Source organism: Plectropomus leopardus, chromosome 14, assembly GCF_026936395.1.
Source record: "Plectropomus leopardus strain MGB_pleo_1.0 chromosome 14, ASM2693639v1, whole genome shotgun sequence".
NCBI lineage: Eukaryota > Metazoa > Chordata > Actinopteri > Perciformes > Serranidae > Plectropomus > Plectropomus leopardus.
The window spans coordinates 31,739,465-31,756,214 of record NC_142189.1 but is presented as its reverse complement, the minus strand read 5'-3'; positions in this window follow the sequence as shown (position 1 = coordinate 31,756,214).

Sequence of the window (16,750 nt, the reverse complement as noted above, 5' to 3'; positions counted from 1 at the left end):
CACTGAAAAAATAATGTTCCACTTGAATGATTAATTAAGTATCCTTTATAAGAAAGAGTCCTTTGTGCTAATAAATTTGTTTTTTTATGTGGTAAGTGGCTTTGGTATAAGCTTCATATAAAACACCACTGTCCTGATAAAGAAAAAAACAATAGCACTTAAGAGAGTAAATACATTATCTGCCATCTTTCGATCACTATTTTGTATACATGTATGAAGATACTAATCATACTTAATACTTGTTATGTATTATCATTTACAAAGACCCCATTTTCAGCATGAAAAAAAATTACCTTTTCTACTTATTTGTTGTTCCCATCCCAGTTTGAGGCAATCTGATTAAACACAATCTTATTTCATGTGAAACAGGGCTTACAAAACAGGCAGGCGTCTTAGTTTATGGTGTTCTTTGGGGGGGTTCCTTAACTTCCACTGGCAGTTAGTCTGTTTTTTGCCCACCTACTCTTTTTAAGGGCAGTTTTGAGGTGCTTGTAATTTGTGATTATACCCAAGTATTTCCATTTAATGTGACTGGGATTTGGAAATTTTGTTGTCTAAGTCCCCCACATTTATTAAATAAAATGAATAATGATGGACGGATATTGAACTGTTTTTTTTTATCAAATCATAGCATGCCTGTATCAAGCCCCCAGGTAGGTGTTTCATAGATGACACCAACATCCGCCATGGTGCTCTACTTAAAGCTGAACTTGGCAGTTAGATGAATTGTGACAGGTTCAGTCCAGTATGAAGAATCCACCTTAGGCTATCTGGAGAGCTCCGTCTTGGTATCAGCCTGACCCAGGAAGCTTCTAGAATACCAGTGAGTATTTGATATATAAGACTGGTGGAGATTACTACACATTCATATTTAATCCTTACCTCGGAATTTACTACACTGGTTTGGTAAGATAGTTGAACTTCAAAATCATGGCCGGTTCCTGACTGAGGACAAGACCTGTGCATCTAGTATTTCTTATACAGGTGTGTGGGGGAGGAGCTCAGTATCTTCATTGTGTAAAAGGAGAGTCAAGCATCCTGTGCTTTCACTGCTTTGAGTGATGCAGCTCTGTACAAGAAGAGTAACAGTAAATACACACAATTTTTGGGTCACAGACATGTTTTGATTCCTATGATCTGGCAGGAAGGATTTGCTCAAACCGATACTTAAATCTAAATCTTTAAAAATTCCTTGAGGGAATTTCTTCAAATTTGGTCCAAACATCCACTTGCCTCAGCAATGAAGTGACTGGACTTTGATGGTCAAAGGTCAAGGTCAATGAGACCTTGCACCTGTCTCATTCTCGTGAAGGCAATATTGAAAGGGAATTTCTTCAAATTTGGCACAAATGTCCACTTAGACTTAACAATGAACAGATCAGAATTTGGAGGTCAAAGTTGAAGGTCATTGTGACCCTATGTCCGTCTCATTTTCGTAAATGCAATTTGTGTCCACTGTGACTAAAAAATGAACTGATTAGAATTTGGTGGGCAAAGGTCCAGGTCACTGTGAGCTCTCAAAAGAAGTTTTGAACCGTAAGGTTAAGAATTATTACACTAAATATGTCAAAAAAATGTTACACAAATTTTTAATTGCCTAAAAAGATGAAGTGATGACATTGTATTTCCAAAAGGTGAAAGGTCAACACCACTGTGAGATCATAATGTTCTGCAAAAATACTTTTCTGGCCATTACGCTCCATTATAACTCAGAAACAGAAGGTGAGACGTGCAAATTCTCATTTTGCATGTTGCCAGGTGTTTTAGAGTATATTACAACAAAGGAACATAGATGTTGAGCATACAAAGTACACCTTGGGGCGTGTTTAGCATAAGTAGGAGTTGTTACATGCACATGGCTGCACGGCGTGCAGAAAGCTGGGTTGATTAAAGGAGAAGCATTTCTGTTCGTCAGTTTTGCATGAGATGGCTGGCTGAAAAATATGGCTGAAAAGTCTCCTGCTTAGACAAGCTGTAAGAGATGTTGTGTTATAATAACATTATGCAACGTGTCTGTTGCTTCTTAGAGACAGTGGCTGTTATTCACATGACCAGGGGATCATCAGATGCTGTCTGCCTTCCTTGACCACCGACCTCTTGGCTACCCTCCAGAATGGGTCTTGTCTAAGCTGGTGACCTGATGTCAGTCTTGTGAAATTTGAAATATGTTCCTCAGATATTCCATTACGAAATGTAATTGAAGGTTATTGAAGAAAATAGAAAAAAGGAACAGATGTACCAAAAAGACAAGTTGTGATGTAAGATCTGTTTGACATTTTAAATCAAGATTGGTGAAAAGTCAAGAGCTTTATGGGTGAGGACAAATCAGTATTTCTTCACTGAAAAGATTAAATTTTCAAATGTTTTTTTTATCAGACCCACCATCTGTTGAGAGACCAGTAAACATATGTATATTCATTGTCTCCACAAGTTAAAACGTAATGGATTTAGTTCTGCTTCACATTTCTTCTATTGCTCTCGGTAGACTGAAACCATCCTCAGATCAAACTGTAAACTTTGTGCATATTAATAAATTACAGCTCAACATATTCATGGCCCCCAGAGGAGGCATCCCTTCCTTACTACAAACTAATTATTCCTTTAGTACCACCACAGCAATAAAATATCAGCTTTCAACCATTTCACATAGAAATTCAGCAAAGAGCAGAAGAATGAGGGCCAGATTTAACAACATTTTACCAACACATTCTTTCCCAAGTCATTACATGTTGCCACTTTGCAGTGGAATCTCATGTCTACATATTATGCTCAGGTAATCCTCTGCGTCTGCTCTTTTCATTCCGGGATGCTGCTAATGTCAACGTAAGCACATGGTGGGATTAAGCTGCACACGGTTATGTTCAGGCAACAAGAGCACATGGCAACCAACACCAGGACATCAACAAATACACGTGCTGGCACAAATGGTTAGATTTAGGCAAAAGAGGCGCATGGTGAGGTGCAGAAAAAAACACCAACACCGTACTGCAGCATGAAAGTCTGGGGTTTGTTAGACCCAGAATTTGAACCTGAGGCCATCCTGCGGCATGTCATGCAGATGCAACAGACTCCATCTGGCTGCGCTCTCAAGTGATGCTGCCCTTCCTCATATTTCCCACCACGGCAGGCTCCATCTGGCCTTCTGCTGGCATATAATAACATCATGACAGGTCTTGGGAATTAGAAGGGGCTGGATTTACTGTGACTTTTGCACCTGTTTTTCAGGCACAGATGTAAACTGTCCTCCCCAAAACAGAATTGGTGTATTTATCACAACAGTCACAACAGACTGGAATCATTTTTGTGAGTGTTCGCAAGGTTTGTCTCTATATCTATGTCTTCCACTTTCCAAAAGTCATGTAATCTGTACTGGTTTGTTTTATGGGGAAAATTCTCTACCTCTGAAGATCAGGTGTAAACATAGCCCAGATGGGATTTACAGAAAGCAAGGAAGATTGTGTTTGGGAAATGAAACATGCATTTAATATCGGCTTGCATAGGCTCTTATTACTAAAGAACAATTATCTTATTTTAGACATCTGAGCGTGTGTTTGCCTGCATTTAGCTCAGTATTGACATCCATACCAGCCCCATATCCACCTCCACTGCTCTCTCTCTCTCCCCTGGTTGCAGTATCTTGTATATATTTTGTGCGCCTTTAAATCTATCTTATTGTATTATTTCATCTCCTTTTCATTCTTCAGAAACATTTTCTCCTAATGTATTGATTGTAACTACATGATAAATATTATGACAGAGGTTCAGCGGGATAATGTTTCATTTTAGTACCTGCTTGATACTAATCACCTGTGCTCTCTCTCACCTCTTGTCTCCTGGGTCTTGACTGAGCCGTGGGAGGTAAATGCCACAGCTGCTGCAAACTGACATAATCAGAGGACCAGTCAGCTTCTTCTACTAAAAGACTGCCTTTGTTTCGAGTCCCAAGTTCCACAGCAAGTGACATGGAGGCTATGTGACTTTCTCCTCTGAGGGTCCTACAGCTTAAGGCATGTTAGATTTAAGACTTTTTTTAATACCATGCAGAATAACATTTAAGGCCAATTTTACAATAGCCAAAATTGTATCAATTTTAGCCATGCTGCAAAGTTTTAGCTAACTAGACATTTTTCATGCAATCTGCATTCCACATGTCTTCAAGTTAGTGTCAACTAGCATACTGTGAGTAAATCCTGTGCTCTGAGCATGCTGATCATCCTGAGAGTTTTTGGTTTTGCTGTCTCAGGGGTCTTCTACACAGTAGAACTACACAGTTGTTAATATCATGTGACTCTACACAGCAGAACAGTTCCTGCATGAAACATTAAACTTTTGTAGCAGTTTGGCCTTTCCTTCACACAATAATGGTGTTTTGGGGTCCTCAAAAATTTCTAAACTGGGTTCCAGAGTATAATTTTTTGAAAACGCCAACCCTTCTGTCACCGTGTAAAATGGCAATGCACGAATTCTGTGAGAACAATGACCTCATAGCTGCACTTCTCCTGTGTGCATTACATTTCAGTCAAAAAGCCACACACCAATGTGAGGACAACAATAACAGCAGTGGCTGACTACTGAGCTGTATGTGCTGCTGATGCTACTTAGTTTATCAACACTGTTGGTTCTTGTGTGCACTCATGGTGTGTCATTACAAAGTTATACTGCCAACTACTGGCCTGGGATTCATACTACAGCATTTTCAGTTGTTATTTTATTTAAATGTTTTTTTTTCTGATCCTGGTGTACACAAGGATCATTTTCACATTGTTATCATATGATCACAGATTTTTTTAATAAACTCATAGGACTTTGCCATTTTTAGTGGGGTGGTTCTTGATTAAACATGGCCTCAATCTGTGAGATAAAGTAAAGAGGCACACTACAAATATATAAAAAAGACACATGTACCAGTTATTTTGAGATTTTACAACACAACTAGGGCTGTAGCAACTGGTAATTGTGTTCAAGCATCTGATCATTTAATACACTTATTAATCAAGTAATTAAACAAAAAAATTAAACATGGATCTACATTCTCAAAAGGGAAACCTTACCATTTGTGGGAAAATGGTTCAGCTTCACAATAAACACACCACCCAGAGTTACCATTTCATTTCAATTTAAAATGATCCCAAACTTTGTACACTTTCTCTAAATTTCTTTGGCCTGTCTCCTTTATTTGCATGTTGTTATTTTCTCTTCCTTCCATCAATTTGCAATCCGTGCAATCAAATCACATCAGTATGGGTGTGTGATTTTGAGGCGTCTCCTTCACGCCATGTGTCCACAGCCTAAGCACAGTGTGCCACAGTGAAGTAAGTTGTTTCAGACGCTTTACTTTTTGTAAAGAAAGCTGTGTTTGAGACAACCACCTCCACGCACTGGTCAGGTTTTGGTAATATTTTGGGGTTGAGTGTCAGCAGCTCGGATGCAGTTCATCCATGTACATGTAGGCGCTGTAGAAATGTCTGTGCAAAAAGAACCTTGACTCTCTGTCAATACAGCGTGCACTAGAAAAATTACTGTTCCAATTGACTGCATTTACCATCAACACTGACTGGATATCCTCTTGAAACATGGCAAATTTCTCACTTATTTCTCAAAGTACTTTACAAAATAATTATTTGAAAAAAAATGTAGGATTTATTATTATTACTGTACTTTCCTTGTATGTTACTTTTATTGGATGCTAGAGGTGAATGTGGATGGCAGGATGTAGACACAGCTCTTGCATTATTACTGTATGTGGCATTTGTTGACATTTATGGCTTAGAACATTTAAAGCAGACTGTAGGATGCATCTTCTGGGGACAAGTGATTGTGAAACTAAAAGATGATGACAGCCATACACAGTTGGATTATATGTATGTATTTGTGTGTGTGTATGTATGTGTTGGGTGGTTGGGGGAGGGTAATCAAGGAAAATTATGGTAGGTGGTCTTGACAGCTCCTCTTGGAATTTGCAGCATTCATGACAGTGAGCATAGAGCATGTGGCATGAAAGTGGCCTTTTGCCATCATTCAGATTGCATTTACTACATGATCGTATCCTCACAGGCCGTCTTCCTCCACTCCATAACCTGCCTTAATGCCTTAACAATTGCTCGGTCTTGACACTGAGCCTTTTAGAGTAGGATGACTTCCCTTTTCTTACCCTGTCATGGACCAGACTTTGCTTGCACAGACTATGGTTCATGGAGAGCTTTGTTTCATGGAGATGTGTCTCTGCTTCTGTCCTCTTAGGGCTGCACAGCGAGGGTGTATTATACAAAAGACTTAGGTGTGCCCTAGTCACATGGAACTGTACACCAATTGTAACAGGTTTTAAGTACATTGTGTTTATAATGGAAAAGTGACCCAATGAAGTGTACCTAAAAGAGTCAGTATGCATGCTAAATCCACTTTACCTTTGATGTGCACTATTTTTATCCATGCAAGTGATAGTTGTGGCCAGAGGGCTTTTTTTTCTGGTTTGCTTTCTGAACATCCGTCCATCCGTCCATCTGTCCATCCTATTCTAATGAACGCAATACTCCTAGAACGCCATGAGGGAACACACACCTGGACTCAACAATAAACATATTAATTTCAAGGTCACTGTAACCTTATCTGTCTCAGTCTTGTTAATGTGATCTTTCACGTACACCTTCAAGGCATAAACTTTTACTTAGACTTGAGAATGAGTTGATTCGATTTTGATGATCAAAGGTCAAAGCCAGTGTGAACTTGAATGCAATATCTCAGGAACTTCTTGAGAAAATTTCTTCAAAATTGGCATTAATGTTAATGTTGACTCCAAGATGAACTGATTAGAATTTGGTGGTCAAAAAGTCATGTCACTGTGACCTTGTGTTCGTCTCTTACTCATGAATGTGATATATCAAAAAGGCTACAAGGGAGTATTCTCAAATTTGGCACAAATGTCCACACGGACTCAATGCTAAACTTATAAATCTGTCTTATTGTTGTGGATGCCATCTCTGAGGAACACCATGGGGGATTTTTTTTCGAATTTTTGAACGAATGGTCACTTTGACTCAAGAATGAACTGATTCGATTTTGGTAGTCAAAGGTCTAGGTCAGTATAACCTTGCATCCATCTCATTTTCTTGAATGCAATATCTCAAAAACACCTTGAAAAAATGTCTTAAAATTTGGCACAAACATTAACTTGAACTAATTAGAATATGGTGGTCAAAAAGTCATGTCATTGTGACCTTTTGTCCGTCTCTTTCTCGTGAATGCAATATTTCAGGTGGGCCGTGAGGGGGTTACCTCAAATTTGGCACAAATGTCCATTTGGACTCAAGATATGAAGGTTAAAGGTCAAGTTTACTGTGACCTCACAACATCTGTTTTTAGCTATAACTCAAAAATTCATATGCTAATTATGACAAAGTTTCACACAAATGTTAAGTAGAATAAAATGATGATGTAAGGTCATAGGTCAGCTTCACTGTGACATCATCATTTTCTGCAATAATACTTATGGTCATTACCCAGTGTTATATCTCATGGACAGAAAAGGCAATATTTGTTCAGATACTGAATTTGTGATACTAATCTTGGGTGACCACTTTAAAACCATTGTGATTGTAGAGATCTTTAGTGCTGCCAGGACAAAAATGTGTAAAACATCTTTTCATAGATAGTGATGTAAACTGCATAAGTGCAACTTTACATACAAGGTGGCATACAACCACAAGGTGGTAATTTTAGTCATACAGTGCAATGAAAATTAAACTATTGCATTCTTGCACAGTGTAGTTTTTGCTTCTTAGAATTACCAATCCAGGCAAGTAACCAAAAACATCTAAAGTGTGCCTATTTTTCCAATTTTTTTAACACACATACATTACATACTTTTAAGAGAAACATGCCATGTGTAAGTTTTACTTCAGATAATCGCAGTCAATTGAGTTCATAAATGCCACTGTTAGTTTCTTTTATGGCAGAAGATGTCTTGTTCCTTTGTTTGAATTAAGCCGTGTGGTGTTTTTGTGCTGCAGAGATGAATTCCCCTTCCCCCCTGCTATACCCCAACCATTAAATTACACCACAATAATATCAAGTGGATTCTCCCATGTGAGCTAAAATGAGCTGTTGTCAGATCCCTGGGTGCGCTGAGGCTGAATAATCTAAAGGAGACTGAGCCTGGATGCTATGAAATCATATCAGAATCAGCTTTATGGCTTGTTTAATATCATGCAACTATTATGACATCCAAAATGTAGATGGAGGCCAAGAATACTTTGTGGACTGTAAAAAGAGGGATTTGACTAGATAAAAAGGTTGGATAAATCTACAGGCCACAGGTATGGTCAAAAAATTAAACTTATGTTGGATGTGATCCTAACATAGCTAAGAACAATTTGACCAATTTCCCCAGTGTGGACACAGTCATCATTAAAATCCTGTCATCACCTGGTGAGCCACTGCAAAAAAAAAAAAAAAAAAAGTCTAGTGGACTACAGTTACTTTGTGAATGCGTTGGTCCAAAACTGGAATGATTGTTGTCTTGTTTTTGGCTGGGTGAGTAAATGTGCTTGAATATACAGTCCTTCATGTAACAACTCCTTACATGGGTGCACTATATTGAGGTTTTCCCGTACAGATTTATGTAAAATTTGAACATTATTTTCAAAATGTCGATAAAACACAATTGCGAGATGACTGTGTTTCCATTGAGTGATGTTATGCATCTTCTCCTCTGGCAATAACATTTCAAGAAACTTGGCAATGGATGTTCAAAACATCAGCAGGTTTATTTCTATCGCAGCCACCGCACTAGCCATCATTACTTCCAACCCAAGGCCATGTAGGCGTGTCATGTGAGTGATAATGGAAAGGCAAGCCCCTTATACATGGGAGCGGCCAAGTATGTAGGATTTCTGGGAGGTGATAGTCCACGATTTCACAGAGGAATTGTGGATTCAAAACTCTCAGATGATCTGCTCAACTTTTGAAGAGTTATAACATGCAATAACACCTTGTAACTCCTGCTGCATCATGAGGGAGCTGGTTTCTACTGACAAGCACACAGCCATAGCATCATGTGACCTAGAAAAGCCAAAAAAGTGTTTCCATTGCAGTTTTGTGAAATATGGCTTTTTCAAATCGCCTGAAATACCACCTCACGCAGACGTGAAAACTTTTTTGCGATAAATGGGAGTTTTTTTCAGAATGTATATGTTTCCTGAGCTAGAGGCCAGGATCAAAGACCTCTTTGATGGATCATGGTCATATTCATTTGAACCATAAGCTACCATTACAAGTATTTTATCTATCATTTCAAATCAGTGCAGAGATCCTATGGCTCATGGCTGTTCCCCTTGGAAAGTTTATGGCCCAGTTATAGTACCTCTATTTACGTGAGCTGTCCAGAGTCAGTGTGTGAAAAGGCTGCTGACATCATGGAAACTTTGCATCTGTGTCACTTGAGGAGGGCGGGGGCTGCTTGGTGGTAGCAAAGTGGGCTGTCTCAGTTTGTCTGCATCACTATACATTAGTGCTGAAGCATTTAGTAGCTTTGTCAATCAACAGAAAATAATTCTGCACCTATTTTTTTTTGTAGGGAGTCCATTGTCTTATAAGATAGTAAACTGAAAGTCAGACAGAGCAAACCTGTCACTATTTGAAAAGCTGACCTTAAGGAAACAGTGGTCGATCTTTCGAAAAAGAAAAAAAAAGTTTACTGACATTTCAGAAAGTGAAAAATTAATTAAGAAAATAATCAGCAGATTAATGGCTAATGAAAATATTCTTAAAACCTTTAAAAGTGAACCCTCCTCCTTCAGCTCTCTCCTTTCTGTCCTGAACCCTGCAACCACATCCATGGGCATATGCACATGCTTCATATTGTAGTCCAGTGTTTTCCATAGACTGATTTGTTTAATCTTATTTCATTGTGGTATTATGTGGAGAACATTCACTTAGCTGTGTTTTGCCTCACCCCCCTCTGTTCATCAGATCACAAATAAGATAAGAATTAGCAAGCTAATACTTGCCAGCCCTCAGTCCATTGGCCTGGCTCACGGCTGCTGTGGACTGCTTCCCTTGGAGGATGGACCTTCAGCCTGTAAAATTTGGGTTGATGAGTTACCAGCAAACTGTCAGCAGCATTGGGTCTAACCTCTGTAAGGGCAGCAACAGAAAGTTTGCTGATCCAACGTGGAGTCAGGGCTGTTCGATTCCACATAGCTGGGGATAGCACAGGCTGGATTCAGGCTGCTGTGGCCACTGACTGGGGATCCATCTGGGGAACTGCTGCCTGCCTTCTCCCTGGAAAGGTGATCTGTGGCAGCGGGGATAGAGGATGGCCTTCAGCTTGGCTGTAGACTTTGGTCTGGACCCTGAAAAGCAAAGCTTACATTGGAGACTGTCCTTCCTCAACATAGGTTGTTTTTACAAGCATAAATTACAACACATTACATTTTTTTTTGGTAGGTGCTAATCTCCAGTGGCCGTAATGATTATTTGGGAGCCAAGGAAGAAGTCAGGTAACATAGCGAGAAGAGCAAAAAATTCAGTTTAGTGCAGCAGGGAGGGGAGGTGGACAGGTCAAACAAACATCAGACTTTCATCCGGGAGACCAGTGTTTGCGTCCTTTGAGTTATTTAAATGTTGCCTTAGGTCCCATGTATTTTTAGTGCTGCTGTGACCGTTTTTCTGAACCCACATATTTAAAACTGTGACAGTTAATGGTCAAATATAAGCTATTCCGGTGTCCACCAGTAGACGTGTTCATTTAGGAAACGCGTCTGCTGGTTGTATTTAGAGGGAACATGCAGTCATATGCACATTATTTTCAGCATTAAGCTACTTAAGCTTTCAAGATGAAAATCAGCACTAACATATGAAAGCACAGAAAGTTTTCTCCTCAAATTTTCTGCCTCAGTGAAATGACCAAGCAGTGGTAGTATATTTCTTAGAAAGGTCATGTTCCATCAGCCCTTTGTCATAACATTCAACCTCTTCAGCCAAGAACCCCTGATCCTTCTTACATGAGGATGTCTGAAGGAAGACATTTATTCTTTCATTATCTGGACTTTTGATCCTGAACAAGCCTCCAGCTTATTGCTGGATCTATATCTATTGACATATGGCTGCACTGGGACCAGTAAGACAAGTGCACTAGTTGTAATGGCTTTGAAATGAAGGACTTAAGGAAGGTTTTAATGGCTGTGTGACGCCTAACCTCCATGATTGAGCTCAGGCTGTCAAACACTGACTGATGATAATGAGAGATCAGAGGAGGTAGAGCGGGTCTGTGCTTTAATGAGGGTTTTTAATGTGTATCAGTCGAACATTTGGAATTTAGAATAGTCAGATTGGTTTATCTAGGGCATTGTTATTTCAGAATTTACTTCACCACTTGAACCTCAATATAATATAAAGGGCTTTTCTTAAATTTGGATGTTTTACCTAAAGTGTAATCATTATTTGGTGTGTTACATGAAGAGTGTTATAGAGAATTAAGCAAAAACAACTAACACTCAGTTTCTGGAATGCACAGGAACAAAGGCAGTCTCTCTGAAAAGAAAGAAGAGGACCAAATACAAAAAATAAAGTCTTGCAGGCCTATGGAACGGCTTATCAAATAAGGTCTTGGTTGCCATGACACCAGATAGTATGAATAATGAATTCAATATTATTCCATTCAAATAGTAATTTGTCACTTTCGATATCGCTTTCCAGTTTGACACTGATGGTTTTATGGTTTGAGCAGTCTTATGTCACCAATTCGAAATCTCACAGAAAGTTAAAGTGGACATATTTTATCCAAAGAAACAGAAAATCATTTCAGTCTTTTATGTGAATTGTCACCAGTAACTCCTTGTTGTTCAAATGCACAGTTTTTCTGTCCATGGTAGATGACAGTTGAAGTAGGATGAGAGTCTGTACACAGTGATGGATGTTTGTAACAGAACATTTGGGTAACAATTTAAGTGTTTTACTGGAGCTCCATATCCAAACTCTCTAACTCTTCTTGTTGCTCTACATATACCTACGAAAAGCAATATGTGATGACCCACAGTCATGAGACGGTAATTTGGGTGCATCACATGCAATTGGGAAGGCAATGTGCTGGCATGAGTTGGATGGTTTGATCAGCAAACACAGGAATTTCCCCATCTGACCTCCTGTGCAGAAAAGCCTCAGTGACCCTTGATCATTATTGAACTACAACGGGGCAAATGGGCTTTAAATATTGAGTTAGACCATTTTTCTTTGGAACCTCTGCAGTCTACTCAGTGATTAGATTGAAGAGGTTTGATCTGTATTTGTCAGTCCATAATATATGTATCCATAGTCCATAGTATGGTCATAGTGGTGTGTGAACGCAGGATGGTCATCCAGCTGGTGGTGATTCATGAACCATGGACCCAAAGGATGTCCAATACACACAATTTCTGACATTTGCTATACTACTTATGTCACAGTAGACAAGTTTCTATTAACCCTCAAAGTGTGAAAAAATGAAATTGCGAATATAAAATATGTCTGATGGAATCCTGTCGATTTCGAAAAAAAAAATCCAATTTGCAAAAAGTTTTTATTCTCGCATGAGGTGGTACTTCAGGTGATTCAAAAATGCCATATTTTGCAGAACTTCAATGGAAACACTTTTTTAGCTTTTCTAGGTCACGTGATGTTATGGCTATGTGGTTGTCTGTAGGAACTGGCTCAGTCATGATGCAGCAGGAGCTACAAGAGGTGTTACTGCATCGCATAACTCTTCAAAAGTTTAGTAGATCATCCAGAAGTTTTGAATCCACAATTCCCGTAAATAAATGTAAATAATGTCGGCTAGTGTGGTGGCTGCAATAGAAATAAAGCTGCTAATGCTTCGAACATCCATCACCATGTTTCTTGGAATGTTATCACCAGAGGAGAAGTCGCAGAACATCACTCAATGGAAACACAGTCATCTCGCAATTGTGTTTTATTGATATTTCAAAAATATTGTGTAAGTTCTGTGTGAATCTGTAATGGAAACCTGCCTCGTAGGAGTTTGAAAGAAGGACTTTTACTTCTAATGGAACCCTTTTACACCAGTGTATCTGTACTCTTATTCATCAAAGGATCCGAATACTTCCTCCACTGCTGGCTAATGTCAGTAAAACCTCCAAACTATAAGCTGGCTGCTTGTGAAACCACATTCCTATTTTCTTTTGGACCGGAGTGATAAAAGCAATTTATTAAATAACTGCAACAAATTATCTTTGTTGTTGCTGTTATACTTTGTAATGAGCAACTGATTTTTTTTTCTACTTTTTTCTTTACATAACTTGCCCAGCACTGGTAAAAATGTAGGAACAAAAGTAAAATGAGATTTATGTCTGTGAGTCTGCTACCCCAGTAGGTATGATATCAATTCAAACTTAAACAAACTACTAATATTTGGTTGAAACCTTTAATATTCTTTTTAATATTTGTCCTCTCCTGTCAACTTCATTGAAAATAAAACCAAAATATTAAAGTAATTTGAGACTGTTAAACAACGTTATTATACTATTTTCTGTGATGAAATTCACTGACTTTGACTTTGTTTTCTCCAAAATGCAAACCATTTTACTGTTACTGTGCCTCTTGATTTTTATTGCTTTATGTTTTTTAATCATTGCCTGTAAACAATCCACCAGCACGAGACCTCTCTCCATGCTTCATATTTACGTCTTTATTGCTTATCACATTCAGAACAGTGATGAGCTATTCTGCAGGAACAGCCTCTCAGTTTACCAAATTATCAATATTTCCATGGAATCTGTCCCTTCCTTCACCAGTTTCACTGTTAGTTAACAGCCCACAAAGACTCTTCCACCAGAAGGAATAGAGAAAGATAAGCTGACTCGTGATGCCACCTTCTGGTCCTGCCTGTCAGAATAACGCTCAAGCAACGGGGTGATGATAAAAACCTACTCATGTACATGTACAATTTATGCTATTTTGAGTGGATTACCTTCTGCACAAAGCCTTTATCAAACTCTTTAATGAAATGAAATGCTTTATTGATGTAAGGAGCACCGCATACTGTGTTTAATAACTCAAAGGATCAATATCTGATGTGTTTTTACGCACTTTATTTATTTCAAATATGTGATCATGCATCTGACCAAATTAAAAGATGTATAAATCTATCTCCTTGCAAAAAGACTCACATTTTTAATCATGCTTTAAAAAAATATTTTGGGTGTTCTGAAACAATCTTATAAATAATGACAACAGGAATTAATTTACTTATTTTGTGTGAGGTTATTCCAAAGTTAAGATTGTAACATATCCCATTTTTAATCAAATAGCTTGTACCAAATGATACAAGAAAATACAAGAAACAAACACAATAAATTTTTGCTTGAAAATTAGTAAAAACACAAAAAAACAAAAACAAATAACAAACAAACATACAAGGAAGACAAGACTTTAAAAAATGGTAAAAGAATATCATTTTAATTTGATTTAATTTTTAAATTTTCCAAATCTACTAACTTTTTGCAATTTGTCCAACATGTCTTACTAAGTTGTTTTGTTGCTATGTTTTTGAGGAAATCAAACCAATTTGCTCAGGGTTCAAAAGGTTTAAATATTTGTGAAAGGTGTCTGAAAGCAGCATAAGAAAAATGTTGTCGCTGTTGTCGAGTGTTCATCACCTGGTTTGATAATTCTGATTCCAACAAAAGACTGCTGAACTATTTAAACTAAAGGAATTCTAACCAGGAGAAGATTCAGCTGGTTGCAATCAATAATTCACAGCCAGACGCCCCCAAATCCTGTCATATCTTACCCACTTCATCTTCAAATGTTTGGTCAGAAGACCTCTCTATCAGTGCCATTGAATATTCTAACTGTCCTCATTAGAACGTGGTTAAACAGCAACTGTATTGGTTCCACAATGGCAAAGTAGCTACTATCAACTGCTTTAAAATCAGATTGAGAATACCCTGCTTCCATCTTGTTCTTGTGTAACACATTTAACAATGATACTGTGAAGCCTTTTCTTCAGTCATGTCCTAAGTTTTGATACCCCACAAAAAGAAATGGTGAGAAAAAACAAACAAAACTAGATACACTTAAAACTTATAGTTTACATCCACATCTGTGAAAACATTGGTGCTTCAAACACAGCAAATCTGTAGAATCAGAACAGTTTCATTTTTGAGTTATGGCCAAGAACATGTTATATGAGGTTGCCGTGAGCTTGACCTTTGATCTTCGACCTTCGACCAGATTTTTATTGGTTTATTCCTGAGTCCAAGTGGACATTTGTGCTAAATTTGAGGAAGCTCCCTCAAGGCCATCTTCACATATTGTGTTCATGAAATTGAGGTAAATGCAAGGCCAGAATGACCTTGACCTTTGACCAACAAATTCTTATTAGCTCATTGTTGAGTCCAAGTCAATGTTATGTCAAAAAATTCCTTCAAGGTTAAAAAGTTCCTCCTTTAGTCTACTTAAATATTTGTTCCAAATTTGAAGGAATTCCCTCGAGGTGTTCTTGACATATCATATTCACAAGAACAAGACAAATGCAAGGTCACTGTGTCCTTTGACCACCAAATTCTAATCAGCTCATCACTAAGTCAAAATGAATGTTTGTGTCAAATTTTAATTGATTCCATCCAGGTGTTCTTGAGATATTGCTTTTACAGGAATGAGGCCAATGTAAGGTCACTCTGACCTTGACCTTTACCACTTATCAGTTTACCCTTGAGTTTGCTCAAATGTTTGTGCCAAATTCAAAGAATTTCCCTCAAGATGTTCTTAAGATATCCCGTTCACAAGAATGAGAAAGGCAGGGCCACAGTGACCTCGGACTTTGAACTATGACCACCAAAATCTAACCACTACATCATTGAGTGCAAATGGATATTTGTGCTAAATTTGAAGAATTTCCCTCAATGTGAGATATTGGGTTCCCAAGAATGGGCTGGACACACAGACGGACAGATGAACAACCCAAAAACATAATGCCTGCGGTAATGACTGTGACCGGCTTGGAGGCATAAAAAAAGAAAAACACATATTCTTTGACAGTACACTCAAGATAACGGCACAGGAAATGTGTGATAGACCAAAGAAAGACCAAAAAAAAAAACAGATATATTTGTAATTTTTGCTGATGACGGACTCCCCACCATGTCTTCTCTTCTCCTAATTGTCCCTGTGTATTCCTGGACACGCACACACAGATCCATGCATATACAAACACACACACTCCCCTCTTTTTAGAGTGGTTCATGCTTTTCTCAGTGTCAGAGCTGTTGCCATGGAGACTGGCAACACACTAAGAACAGGGAGATCTGTCACAGGGGATGTTTTCAGTCTCGTGTGTTTGAGTGAGTTCTGTCGCTGGACTTCACACCAACTAACTGGAAATGTTTTACAAATGGAAAAGTCTCCAATGACATACACTGACAGCAGGAGGCATTTCATATATTTTATATATACATTACGTAAAACATGGTGAAACATAATGTCTTTTATTTAAATACAACCATGGAAACATGGAACATTCTGTTCAGAAATTACAGGCAGCTATATGTTATTAAAGGGATTGAGGCAAAAAAGAAAGAGACTATTCATACAGTTTAGTCTGTTTCACGACTACTTCCTACTATCATTTCATTATTTAAAAATATATTTTTTTATTATTTTATTTTGTGCTGTTATCCTGCCATTTGCCTCTTTATAACAGTTGAGTATTTTACTTATTTATCTTTTATTATTGCTATAATTCTTTTATTTATTTTTA